The sequence below is a fragment of the Xiphophorus maculatus genome, chromosome 2 (genome assembly GCF_002775205.1).
Source record: "Xiphophorus maculatus strain JP 163 A chromosome 2, X_maculatus-5.0-male, whole genome shotgun sequence".
Taxonomy (NCBI): Eukaryota; Metazoa; Chordata; class Actinopteri; order Cyprinodontiformes; family Poeciliidae; genus Xiphophorus; species Xiphophorus maculatus.
Genome location: NC_036444.1, coordinates 1,807,913 through 1,820,354, shown reverse-complemented (window position 1 = coordinate 1,820,354; position 12,442 = coordinate 1,807,913).

The following is a 12,442-nucleotide window of genomic DNA, read 5'->3' as shown; positions in this document are numbered from 1 at the left end:
TACATAATCTGTTGATTATCATTTAGATTAGCAGGTTAATAACTGGATGTAAAATGTGTTTGACAGGAGAATTTCTTCACAGGTGAAGCTCAAACTGCCACTTGAACTAATTCACAAACAAGAAGGTTTTTAATCTTAAATGCAAAATATTTATCCATTTATTTTTTTCAGTTCTGTGTTGCACTTTCTATAGTTCATTTAACAATTAAATTACTAAATTATTTGATAATTATTTCAATAATTGATTAATCATGATTAATTATTTCAGTCCCATCAGAAACATCTCATTCTCTGCAATCCAGCCATAAACATTAGATTAGAAAACAATTCATAATAAAAGCCTCGTTTTATCATAAATAATAGAGCTCAGGTTTGTCTTCAGGCTGTGCTGTTGTTACGCCCCGATTATTGACGAGCCTTCAAGTGATGCCAAGCTTTCCAGCCAGACCCTGGAGCTAGAAGCAGAAAGTGTTGATTTGAGTTTAAATTAATCTGAGCTCAATATAAAACAGAGGTTAGAGGAGGCAGGATGCTATCTCACACAGATAACATCCATCAGAACGATCGTTAAACTTCTGCTGATGGAAAACCGAACACGATAAACATCTCTGCAACATTAACAAGGCTTCTTCATGGCTGATCTCATCTCATCTGTCTGTGGGGCTTCTGTGACGGTCTGAGTGGGAATGATAAGGATGATGTGAAAGTCAGTCATTGGATCACAGGGAAGAACCGCCAGGCTGCACTAATCACCTTCTGTAACTACAATGTCTCTGTTAGGAGCAGGAGACGGCAGGACACTTTTCCTCTGTCTTCCTGACAGAAGAACCACCTGATATCAGGTCTGGATTATCTGGATTAGCTGCTTGGATTAAGTTTTCTTGTTCCCAGGAACTCAAAGGGTTGTTACCATTACGCTCCTCTATAGGAGAACAGGATTGTTCTGACAGATTTCATTTTAAAATTTCAACTAACTTGATGCCAAACTGCTGATTCCTGTGTTTCTGCTTTTCTCCAAAAACACATTTTCACCCTAAAACGTCTCAGTTTTTATAATATTCACTCTGGATCTGCAGCGAAGCTCCTAATGTCCTGAAAACCAAACGTCGTCTGAAGACTGGGGGGAATTTTAATACGATTTAAATCAGTGAAAATTTAATGTGACACATGAGAAATTTAAGATGGCAAAAAAAAATCTTCACATTTTAATTACCAGCGCAGCGTTGAGGGTCTCAGTAATGAACTCCTCAGCTTCCAGCCATTAGCTTGAACTCATCCTAGCTGGTTTTGTTTTAGGCCCAGTTCCACCGGTTCTGTCAGGGGGAGTGGACCAAAAACCCAGAATGATATTGTGATACGCTTGTAAAAGGAAAACCAGAACATTTGAACCAAGTAGAAAAGTTGAAAGGCCTGCATTGTGGCCTGTTTTATATAAATATCATTGTATTTCTTTCTTTCTATAAGGGCTGTCTGGAATTTCCAGCTGTGAACCTGGAAGAGGCCCAGACTCTGAACACTGACCCGCGGCTCAGTCCTGGGAGGAAATATGAAAACAAGTGATTACCTGCATAACCACACTCACTAATTACCTTTCAGACTCCTTCATTCACTGTCATCAGCAATGTCAACACCGAGAGATCAGCGGATTACACACATCATTAGCAACTATGTCTATTTACCAAATGAGTTCAGCACATTTCCCTGATCCTGACAGTGTAAACAGTCCAGACATAAAGCAGAAAACGCTTCAGTAAGACACGGACTAAATGGTTTGTCCATCAGGTTCTCTTTTCTATTCTCTACAGCTCCATTTCTCCTGATTTTCTGTTTCCAGATTTTGTGCCATTTAAAAGAAGGAATAAATGTAACTGATCTCTGGAGACAAAAACTCTTCATACTGGAAGATTTGAATTAAAAAATAGGTTTTTATTATTTAAAGATGAATGAATCTTCATGCATTCATGTTTGAGGAATCATTTTGCCTCCTTGTACTTTAAGTTATGGATATACATATATACAGGTTAAGTTTGACAATTGAAAGTAAAAGTTACTTGACTGTGCTGTAATACTGCCCCTTTAATGAAAACAGCAACTGGAAACAAGGTTATCTTCTGGAATCTGTTCATCTTTTCTGCACAACAGAAAAGTCAACAACATGAGCAGAACGCGGTTTGAACCGACCCAGTTGTTCATGACAGACACAGAGCCACTCGGCTGCACTTTTCACCTCCACATCCAGCAGATCGGATTGATTTTAGTCCTCCTGTACAAACACATTCATTCAGATGCATCACTAAACTAAGCTGCTTAAGTATGTCAAAACCTTAAAATACAGATTACCTCAAATAAGTGGATTAAATGTTTGGGTCAAAGCTGCTGCGGATGATTAGAATCATCAGGATTCTACTCTATCGGTTTCTAAATAGACGCTATTGGTGCAGCAGAACGACAGACAGAAAACAGAGCTGCTATTCTTCACTGTCTGTTTGAGTCTGCTGTGTGTCCCGTCCAGTGACGGCACAATCAGTCTCTGGCTCGGGTTAATACATCTCATTCATCAAGCAGCCATAAAACAGGAGTTAAAAAACAAGCATATTAACAGCAACGCCGTATTTATGTCAGGGGCTAAGCTGGGGATTAAGTGGATCGTACATCAGTGGAGAACTGAAGTTTAGGTGGTTAGAAAAGATTTTGGTCTTTTCAATGACAACTTTTTGCAGAGAAACAAAATAAGTTTGTTCAAATAAAGCTGGGACTCAAAATACAAAAGGCAACATTTCATCTTCCCATATAATGAAACATGAATGGTCTGAAAGTCTAACAGTGTGCTCCCTACTTTGTGTGACTGAATGCGTCCTGACGGTTTCCAGCTCGCCCAGAGCTTCTGGGAGGTTTTGGATGGTTTGTTCTTCAGTGCAGTGAGGAGCCTGGAGGCCGAAGTAACTTCCAATCCAGCACTTATAATGGCTGAGGTTTCCAAAGTCAGACCTCACCCTGCATGAAAACACATGAATCAAATAACTGGCTCATTACCTGGCCTTTGGCTTAAGGTCTTGTCATCCTGGCCTCATTGCAGGGCTACATCCTGATCAGACGGCCAGCAGATCAACTCGTCTGATTTATGGTTGAGTTTTCGGCTCTGTGTGTGATGAAGGCGGCGGTGGCTCAAGCGGTTCTGGGTTCGACCCGTTACTGCTGGGTTGCTGATTCAGATTGCATCCAAAGGCTTCAGGGAGATCAAGGGAAGTTTTGAAATGTGTAATTCTGCCTTTGGATCAGATTTACAGAAAAAAGTGGGAGCAGAAAACTTCATGGTATAATTTTACCACCACAGCGTCAGGGCGCAGAGCTTGCTGCGTCTTATTAATCAATAAAAACCCAGATTTACATTTTTGTTTGTATGATAACTTCTAAATGCATTTGCTGAGATATGCACCAAAAATGTAAAACTATCGCTAGAAAAATTTGGTCAAATTAAGGTTTTCAATAACGATACTTGCAGAAAATACAGTCAAATCCCAATAAATTGCTATTTATTAAACACCAGGAGCAACATTTCCTACATGCTTCAGTGGTAAATGTGGATCTCACCAGAAGCCCATTTTCTTATAACTAAATGTTTAGTGAGAAAGAGACAGAGGGTAACAGAGTAAATGAGCTGCTTCAACGGGAACAAGAAGGAAACTAAAACTGACAGCTTTCTTATTAAAGTTCTTAATGTTTAATTATCTGGTTCTACGAGATAAAGATTGATGATGCTGCTAACTTCCTGTCACAGTTCTGGAGCTAAATATGTGGATAAATGCAGGCAGGGCTGTGCATGAAGCATAAACTGCTCCTCCTAACAGGAACATTAAAAACAACTTTTTAAAACTCTTTTAGAGTTTTAAAAAAGGTGGTTGAAAATGAGAGAATGTGAATGTATGTGTGCACTCTAGCATGTGATGATTAAATCTTTTATTCATTAAGAACAAACTCAGACCTAACAGGAACAAAAGCAACAACATCTTTTTTGCAGTTGCCAGAAGAAACTCTGGTGATTTAATGATGATGACTAGCAGGATGTACTGCTGGTGTGAAAATGAAACAGAACTTCAGAACAAACCGAGAACGCAAACAGGAAACAAAAACTGAAAATCCAGCTGAGAAACTGAAACTAAAAGACTAAAAATAATTCATTTCCCAGTTTCTGTCTGAGCAGAATTTAGACAGGCAGAAATAACAGACTTCCCTTCGTCCACACAGTGTCCCTGACACTCTGCTTGATCGCCTTCATGAAGAAACATCAAGATTTAATGAGCGGTTCATCCCAACACTGACTAATACAACTACAGGCAAAGTCCATAAAACATGAAATGAATCTGGAATCAGTTTCATTTTGACACCATGAGCTTCAGCTTCTCTGAAGAACAGAATCAGCCTGAAAATGTTCTATAAAAGGTTTAAATCCAACATTAAACTGAGATCAATAGTTTCCTCAGAGGAGCTTTTAAACTGATCTAATGTAAACTGAACACTTGTGATAATTAACCACACAGGAAAGCACCAGCTTGTACTTGAACTGGATTATTAATTTGAACAAAACCCATATAAAACTGATTGTCCATGCATGTTTTTGGTTTTCCTTTATTTCCAGTGCAGTTTTTTTCCCCCTCTCAGTGCCTGAGTTCATGTCTCTACTCGGTTACAGACTCACCCGTTTCTGGTGATCATCCTCCCCAACACTAAAGCCTCTCTGTTTCTGTTAGTCCTTGCCAGATCCTAGTGTAGTTCTGTTCGTAGTTCTGGTGTCATGTCAGGTTTCCAAAGCATCTCTGGCGGTTCCTGTTGGTTCCTTCATGCTTTGATCTTGTTCCTGTAGGTTTCAAACAATAAACATAAATCAGCGTTTGGGTTCTCAGAAATAATGAAAGGTCACAACAGCAGCATTTGGTTGGAAAGCCGTCATGCTGATTGGGGTAAAAAGATAAAGTCAGGATGCATAAATAATTCAAAGGCGCTAAATATTAACCATGTATTCTAGTTTATTTATTTTAATGAGAATTATTGCGGCTCAAGTGAAATTCAGTCAGAGAGATGAGGCAGGAATCGAACCCTGGAGGCTGTTCCAGGACTACTAGCCTTCATGCGTAGGTTGCCTGCTATGCTATGCTATGCTATGCTATGCTATGCTATGCTATGCTATGCTATGCCATACTATACTATACTATGCTATACTATGCTATACTATGCTATACTATGCTATCCTATACTATGCTATGCTCCACCCCACTAACTATCGTATTTCATTGTTTTTGTTTGTAATAGTGTGAAAAGCGGTGCACAACAGCAGAGTGGAAGTAATGTGGTTTTCTCTTTAAACTTTTCCTATTTTAGTTGAAGGCATTTATTTGTATGCAGCTCTCGAGTCAAGGTAACAATATTTTACTACAATTCCAGCTCCAGGTTCATGGATGCTCTCTCAAATTAGAAAGCTAAAGTATACACTGAGATTAAATTGTAAACAGGTTTACTCAGTCAAACTGAGTGTGAAAGTATTTTATTAAATTGAAAAAACTATGTATCACTTTCCTCCAGTTATTCCAGTCGGCCACATAAAATCCCAATAAAATACTCTGAAGTTTGAGGCTTTAACATGACAAAATGTCACAAAAGTTCAAAAGGTAAAATTAGATTTTGTAAAGCTCTGAGGAACTGAACTTTTAAAATAAAAGTTATTCAACAAGTCTATGGCTTCTGGGACAGAAATGTTATTTTCATTTCAAGAAAGAATCAAATAAAGACCTAATCTTTTGAGTTTTGCTTCTTTCAAAATAGAAAAATTGAACTTCATAAATATCTGTCTGTGACTTATCAGTCTCTCCAATGGATTCTGTTTGTGAGGAGACAGAAAAATGTGACACGATGTTTTCACTCCAAGTGTCAACATTAACAAAGCTGTCAGATGCTCCAGAGAACATGGCTCCCACTCCTTCTTATCTTTATTAATGGTGTTTGTGGTTTTCTGTTTGACTTTGGGTGACTGATGATGTCACTCTGAAGCAGTTGAAAAAACACAGCTCACCTTCTTGAAAACATTCATTTATTTTGTAGGAGACAGACCCAGTACTGTCAGTTATCAATGTGCATCTGCAGTTATGCAAGAGTAGATTTTATTTTTCTTTCCTTTAAAAGGTGGGATGATTAACAACTAAATTCAGATTTTTCTTTTAAACTTCCTTTGTTTGATCACCTACTTTCCCCCTGTCCAAAGTGTTCTTCAGAGGGCGCGACACGAGGAAAAATATAAAACAGAAAAAGTAACTGCAAACATACAGCAACCTGCACTAAGCCTGGGCCGGGTCCAAATGGACCTTTATCAACTAAAGCTGCAGTAAGGAGATAAATAAAACAAGACCATGACGGCGATTGTTTCAAGTTGGATCTGAAGATGCCAAACTGGTTCTGTTTGTAAAGTTATGCAATAAAAAGTTAACAGCAATAATCTGAGTTATTTAGTTTGTCACAAGAGCAAAGATTGGGGTTCATTTTCAATGTCATACTTTCACTTTGTTATACATTCATTTATAAAGGTCAATTTCAAACTAAATATTTAGTCAGCAAGTTAAAAAAATTAGCTTCACATTAAATATTTATTTAGCATGCAAAATCTTTAGCTTGATGCTAAATACGTAGTTAGCAAGCTAAATGTAGCTTCACATTAAATATTTATGTAGTACGTAAAACTTTTAGTTTGAAGCTAAACATTTAGTTAGCAAGCTAAATATTTTGCATCATCAAAACATGTATAATTGGAAAATCAAGTTTAGCAACAGCATAAAGTTAACAGAAATAATAGTGATAATGTAGGTGAACGTGGTGCAGCGCTGCTACACTTTGAAACCCTCGGCCTTCAGCCATTAGGAATAAACCACGCAGAGAGGAAGGAGCCATGAGTCCTCAAGCAAAGTATTAGTGTATTTGGATTGTATTCTAGCTGTAGTTGTGTTTGGCAGCAGAGGAAGTGAAGGAAGCCATTCAGTCCGTCTTGGCCTCGCTTCCAAACAGCCATCTTGTTTGGCTCCTCACTTCTCTCTTTGCAGTGGGGAATGCTTTTTTACAGTGCACAAAAAAAATACGCAATTTCCGGTAAGCTTCATAAGGTTGCTTTATGGCGGACCGGGTGCATTAGATAAGTCACAGTCAAACGTTTAGACTGGATAAAAAATGATGCTCCTCTGGTGACACCAGAACATTTGGCGGTCATGACGTTGCTGCACATTTTGGCTCCGCCCATCACCCTGGTGTCACATGATCAGAGGAGCGTAATATGATTAGCTAAAAGCTTTTTGACTAAATGAGAAATTTTTGGTGGTAAATTTAAGGTAAAACAAAAATTAGACATAATAATAAAAGTTCAGTATTTTAAATTTAATGTCTACAAAAAGTCTGATTCTATTGGAACTAAAAAAAATGTGTTTAGATATTTCCATGAAGTAATCCAGGTAATTAACTTGGGGCTTTTGATGATATACATACATTTGCTAAAAATGGATAAGTTATGCTAAAGATTCTAAATGTCTTTAACGTAGAACATTTAGATTCTGTGGAACATCCCTGATGCAGGCTGTTCTTCACAGTGTTGGTGGCTGCAAAGTCAAGCAGCTCTACAAGCCTGGAGAAGCTTTTAAAGATATAAAGATGTTTATGAGGAATTTAAAAAGGTCAGTACAGCTCCAGTGTTTGCAGCAGCAGAGTATTAAACATGCTGAGGGCCTCACTGCAGTAACGGAGTCGGTAATGGATGTAAATTGTCATTATTTGTGGTTGTGAAGGACTCAACCACAGACAGGATGCAGGCAGAATCACATCATCGCCTGATTCTTATTTATCTGTCAGTTTGAATGTTTGTGTTGGTTTTTCTGTCAGGAAAATGTTTCTGCCACAGAAAATGTTTCTATTGTTAAAGGATTTTTAAACTAAATAAGGCTTTTCTTGGTTACATAAAAGGTCAAATAAAAGCAAAGAAAAAAATGGTTGAACTTTTAAATGCACAATGTCTGCCAGCTGCAGCTGAAACACTGAGGAAGGACTGAGTGGCAAAACGGCATTAAATACAAACAATGTGGATGAGCAAAAAAATCCTGAAGAAACAAGAAATGCCACAACCTTAAAATGTATACATTTTTAACTTGTAAGAGCCAGTTTTTAAGAAGCATTTTAAATGAGGTAAGGAAATAATTTAGTTTTTTTTTAATCTGATATCTTTAAATATTGGTATTAAAATATAACATGGCCCTTTCAAAGGTAAATATTTCTAATCTATCAGATATTTGATTAAATTTCATTCTTTTCACAATGCTGCTTTTGTTGTTTAAAAGAAAGAACTTGACCCCAAGAAAATCCCTAAATACTTCAAGTGTACTATTTCTAGTTTTCTGTCTTGGATAAAAAAAAAACAACTTGAAAGTTATGAAGGAAACTTTCTGACGTTAGAGTCTATAGATAATTCAGAAATTAATTATATTGTTAAGCTTTCCTTCAAAGATGCAATTAAAACTTAAATGAGTATAAATGAAGGTAAAGGAAATGTAATTATCCCACTAATGGCTTCGGTGATCAGAGAAATAAGTTTTGGCTTCGATATGTAACACATGGCATATAAAGGGAGGCATCGCTCCTTTATGAGGGGAACTTATTATCCTGGCCTGACCCTAAAGCCAGAGCTGAGCAGAATGTGGCAGTAAAACATGGACTATCAGGCCTGAGGGGGCTGTAAGCGCCGGTGGGCCAGCAGAACCAGCCGTCCAGCTCTGCGGTGACAGAACTACATCTCAGTCTGCTGTAACAAAACCGGCTGGATGCGTTTTCCCCCCCGTGTCTCTTTCCTGGGTCCATGTTTGTTTTAATCCGTTTTTTCCGTCGCTGTTATCTCCTCAGCAGCTTGTACACTTTGATTCTCTGCAGGCAGTCAGTCGCAGGGTCACAGCCGTTCCCCCAGCACACAACCGCTTTTCTCCTCTGTCTTTATACTTGCTTGAGACAGAATCAAACCCAGAAAGAAACCTGTCTTTTCCTTTCTGAGCTGTGATAGTGTGAGACATTCCCAGTCTTGTGATTTCCTGACATGAATGCTGATGACTGCTGTGTGCAGCGACGCTCCTGGTAGGGAAACGACCCAGCATGCACTTCGGCTTTAATGTTATTAGGACCTTAAACTAAAAGTGTTAGACACAGGAAAAGCTGGGATACGAGATAGGTTTGAATTCTTCCAGTTTTTATTATCATGTCAGTATAATAACAATGCAAACAAAATGGCTGCTAAAGAAAACAGTTTATTTTGATTTCCTGTTTCCTCCATTCTGATTTTCAACTGAATCGATTATAAACAGTCAAATTTTGAAATGAGATTGATGGGCATCCGTTTTCTGCACCACCGTTCCCATGTAGGTGTTGTGACACATCACAGTATTCAACTCATTATTTCTAGTCGTGGGTAGAAGAGCTCCTCATCAGTTTTATCCCAGTGAGCCTGAACAAGTTAAAGGATCACAAATTTAATCAGGATTTATCTTCTAGAACCAAATTTCACAGCAATCCATCCTCATTAAAAGCCCAAAAATTCAATCATGTAAGTGGAAAAGATCAATAAGCTTGGCAGGATTCATCTGCAGAAAAACACACAGAGCCAATAAATTAGGATATTACTGAAAAGTCAGTCATTCATGAAAAAGAGTCATTACCTTTAGTTCTGCTAAATGTGTTTATTATCAGTCTGCAGATAATGAAAACCCAACATTTAAGTTCACAATATTATTAATTATTCAGACGATAAATCAAGTAATTGTATAAAATAATAAAAACACAATTCTGCAGATATTTTATTTAATCCCTTAAGATTATTTTACACAATGTTAAAAACATATAAAAATGCAAATAAACTAATAATTTAATTTCTTTTTTAAAAGAGAAAAAACCAAACATTTTATTAACAGCATCCCTTTGGTGAACATTTGATCATTTGTATGCAGTTTTCTAACATCAACATGTGAAAAGCTCAGGACTTTCTGATGAAAGGTTCTGTTTAAACAAACCTGCCTAAAATATGATTTGGACCAGATTGTATGCACTGGAAAATGGCTGATATTTATTGATAACTACACATAAACAAGTCTGATTTAACTAAAAGCCGAATAGTATTTTACGTCATATTTATAAGAAAAATAATATCTCACTGTAAGATTTAATTGGTGCTTTTGCACATAAATGACTTTGAAACAAAAAGAAAGAAGAATCTTGACAAATCAAAGTAAAATAAAAGTTTCTGAATCTATTTTAAGAAATAAAAAACATCTTCATGTTAGCCTCGTCCTGCTGACCGACTTTACTTTTAACATGGATTGTGAAATGAAATATGATTCGAATAAAATCTAATGCAACTGCATCATAATTTGAAGCTGCAAATATATTATTCTTGGCATACTCATGTGCTTATTAGTAGTGAAAGTCTAAGTTTAATGAGGCAAGATGCAAATGAATTTTTAAAAAAGCTATTAACTTCATAATCAACATTTAATTTAACAAACATGAAACTCGGTGCAGTGAATAAAATCCAGTCCTAAATGACAGACCTGCATGTTTTCATTTCTTCTAAAGTTTTGTGTTTTTTTATTTTAAGATGAACACTAACCTGCTGAAGAACTACAGCTGGGACATTTGATTGGACCTGCACAAACAGGCGTCTTAAAGGTCATTCAGCAAGTTCATCAAACTGAACACAGAATGTGCAGGATTACTAGAAAATTAGTGTATCATTTTGTAACTCTGCTTCATAAGCACTACTTTATGAAGCAGAGTGTGACTCAGAATAATAGTTGAGTTATTCAACAGAATTTATACCATTCTGAAATATTTTTGTTCCATTGGACCCATTTAATTTTTTACCTTCACAGTTTTATTTGAAAAATTATCTAAAAATGAAAGTGCTGAACTTTTATCTTCAGCCATATTGAGACAGGATCAAAAGTTTTATCTGCTGCATCCAGAGCCAGAGTGACTCTTTGGGTCACTTAATGGATTAAAATGATTAAATATTTTCCTGTTTCCATTATTTCGTTCTGTTCCCTCATGAAAAATCTTCTGTCCAACCCTGATAACTCTGAATCAGAACCGCTACTGCCCAGCTTGTCTCTAAAGATTGCACACAAAAGCATTGTTGGCAGTTGGGTATCCAAAGATGCAGCACTTAGACATTTCCATCCCTGTCTGAAAGTACTCAGTAATAATCCATCAGGTTTAATATAAGATAAAATCATGGCTCCATATTCTTGACTTTAACTCTGATCTCAGAGAGAAACTGATCTGGCATAATAAGGAACAGATAAAGTTTTATGAAACCATTTAAAAATACATTTAGATATTTAAAACACAGTGACATGACTTTGCCTTCCAATAATTATTTACTGCATTCCTCCTTTTTTATTTGGGCAACCATTATTTAGCATCCAGATCTTAAATTCAAGAATGGAAATCCTTTGCTTCAACCATATTCTGGAAAGTCCAAGCAGATAGTTTCAGTTTTTACTGTTTGCAGTTTTACATGGTTTCCAACACCCTTTTGTTTCCACAGCAACACTTCAATGAATCAAAACCTTTTAAATTATCCCCACAGAGCCAGCCGCCCAACAAACAGGAGATAAAAACACATAAAAACCTGCAGAATACCTCAAAACGACCACAGAAAATAGATATGTTGGGATGGAAAAGTTGGATGGAAGGAAACGTCCCAATTAAGAGTGGAGAGTAATGACTGGTGCATCTTTCTGTTATTTCCTCTTCTGACACATTGCAGTAACAACAAGAAACCCAGAGCGCTAAATGAGTGTTTTGTAGCTGCAGGACAGAGAAGTTAAACACTAAATGAGACTTGCAGCAAGGAGAGAGAAAAACTAATAACAGGAGAGATTTAATCGCTGTGTTCCATGACCAGGTGGTGCTTAAAGCCGAGCAGGGACGGGCGGATGATGGATTTGGTTTTTGCTGTGAGCTATAATAAAAATGAAGCACACATCTCTATAGAACCGTTGGTGTAGAACCGTATCGGCTGTTCAGAACTATGCTTTCAGAACACTTTGTTGTTCCTCCAGCTTTTGAGTTTAGCTGGAAGAAGGTGAATAAACAAATTAAAATACTTCTAGAAAGTTTGTTTTTAATTCCTCCATCTGACCTTTAGACTGACATGGTGCAGTGGACATGAACGCAGGAGCAAAAACTTCCTGCGTTCATGAACGTTTTAAAAGGTTTGAATGATTTTACCACAGAGTTACATTCAGGTTAGCTGCATATAGTAATTATGCAGCTTCAAACCAAGCTGGATGCTATAAGAAAAGTAGAAGCCAGAGGAACAAGACTTCGATCAAAAGCTTGAAGCCCTTTCCTCTCACCACTAACAGGAAACTAGACT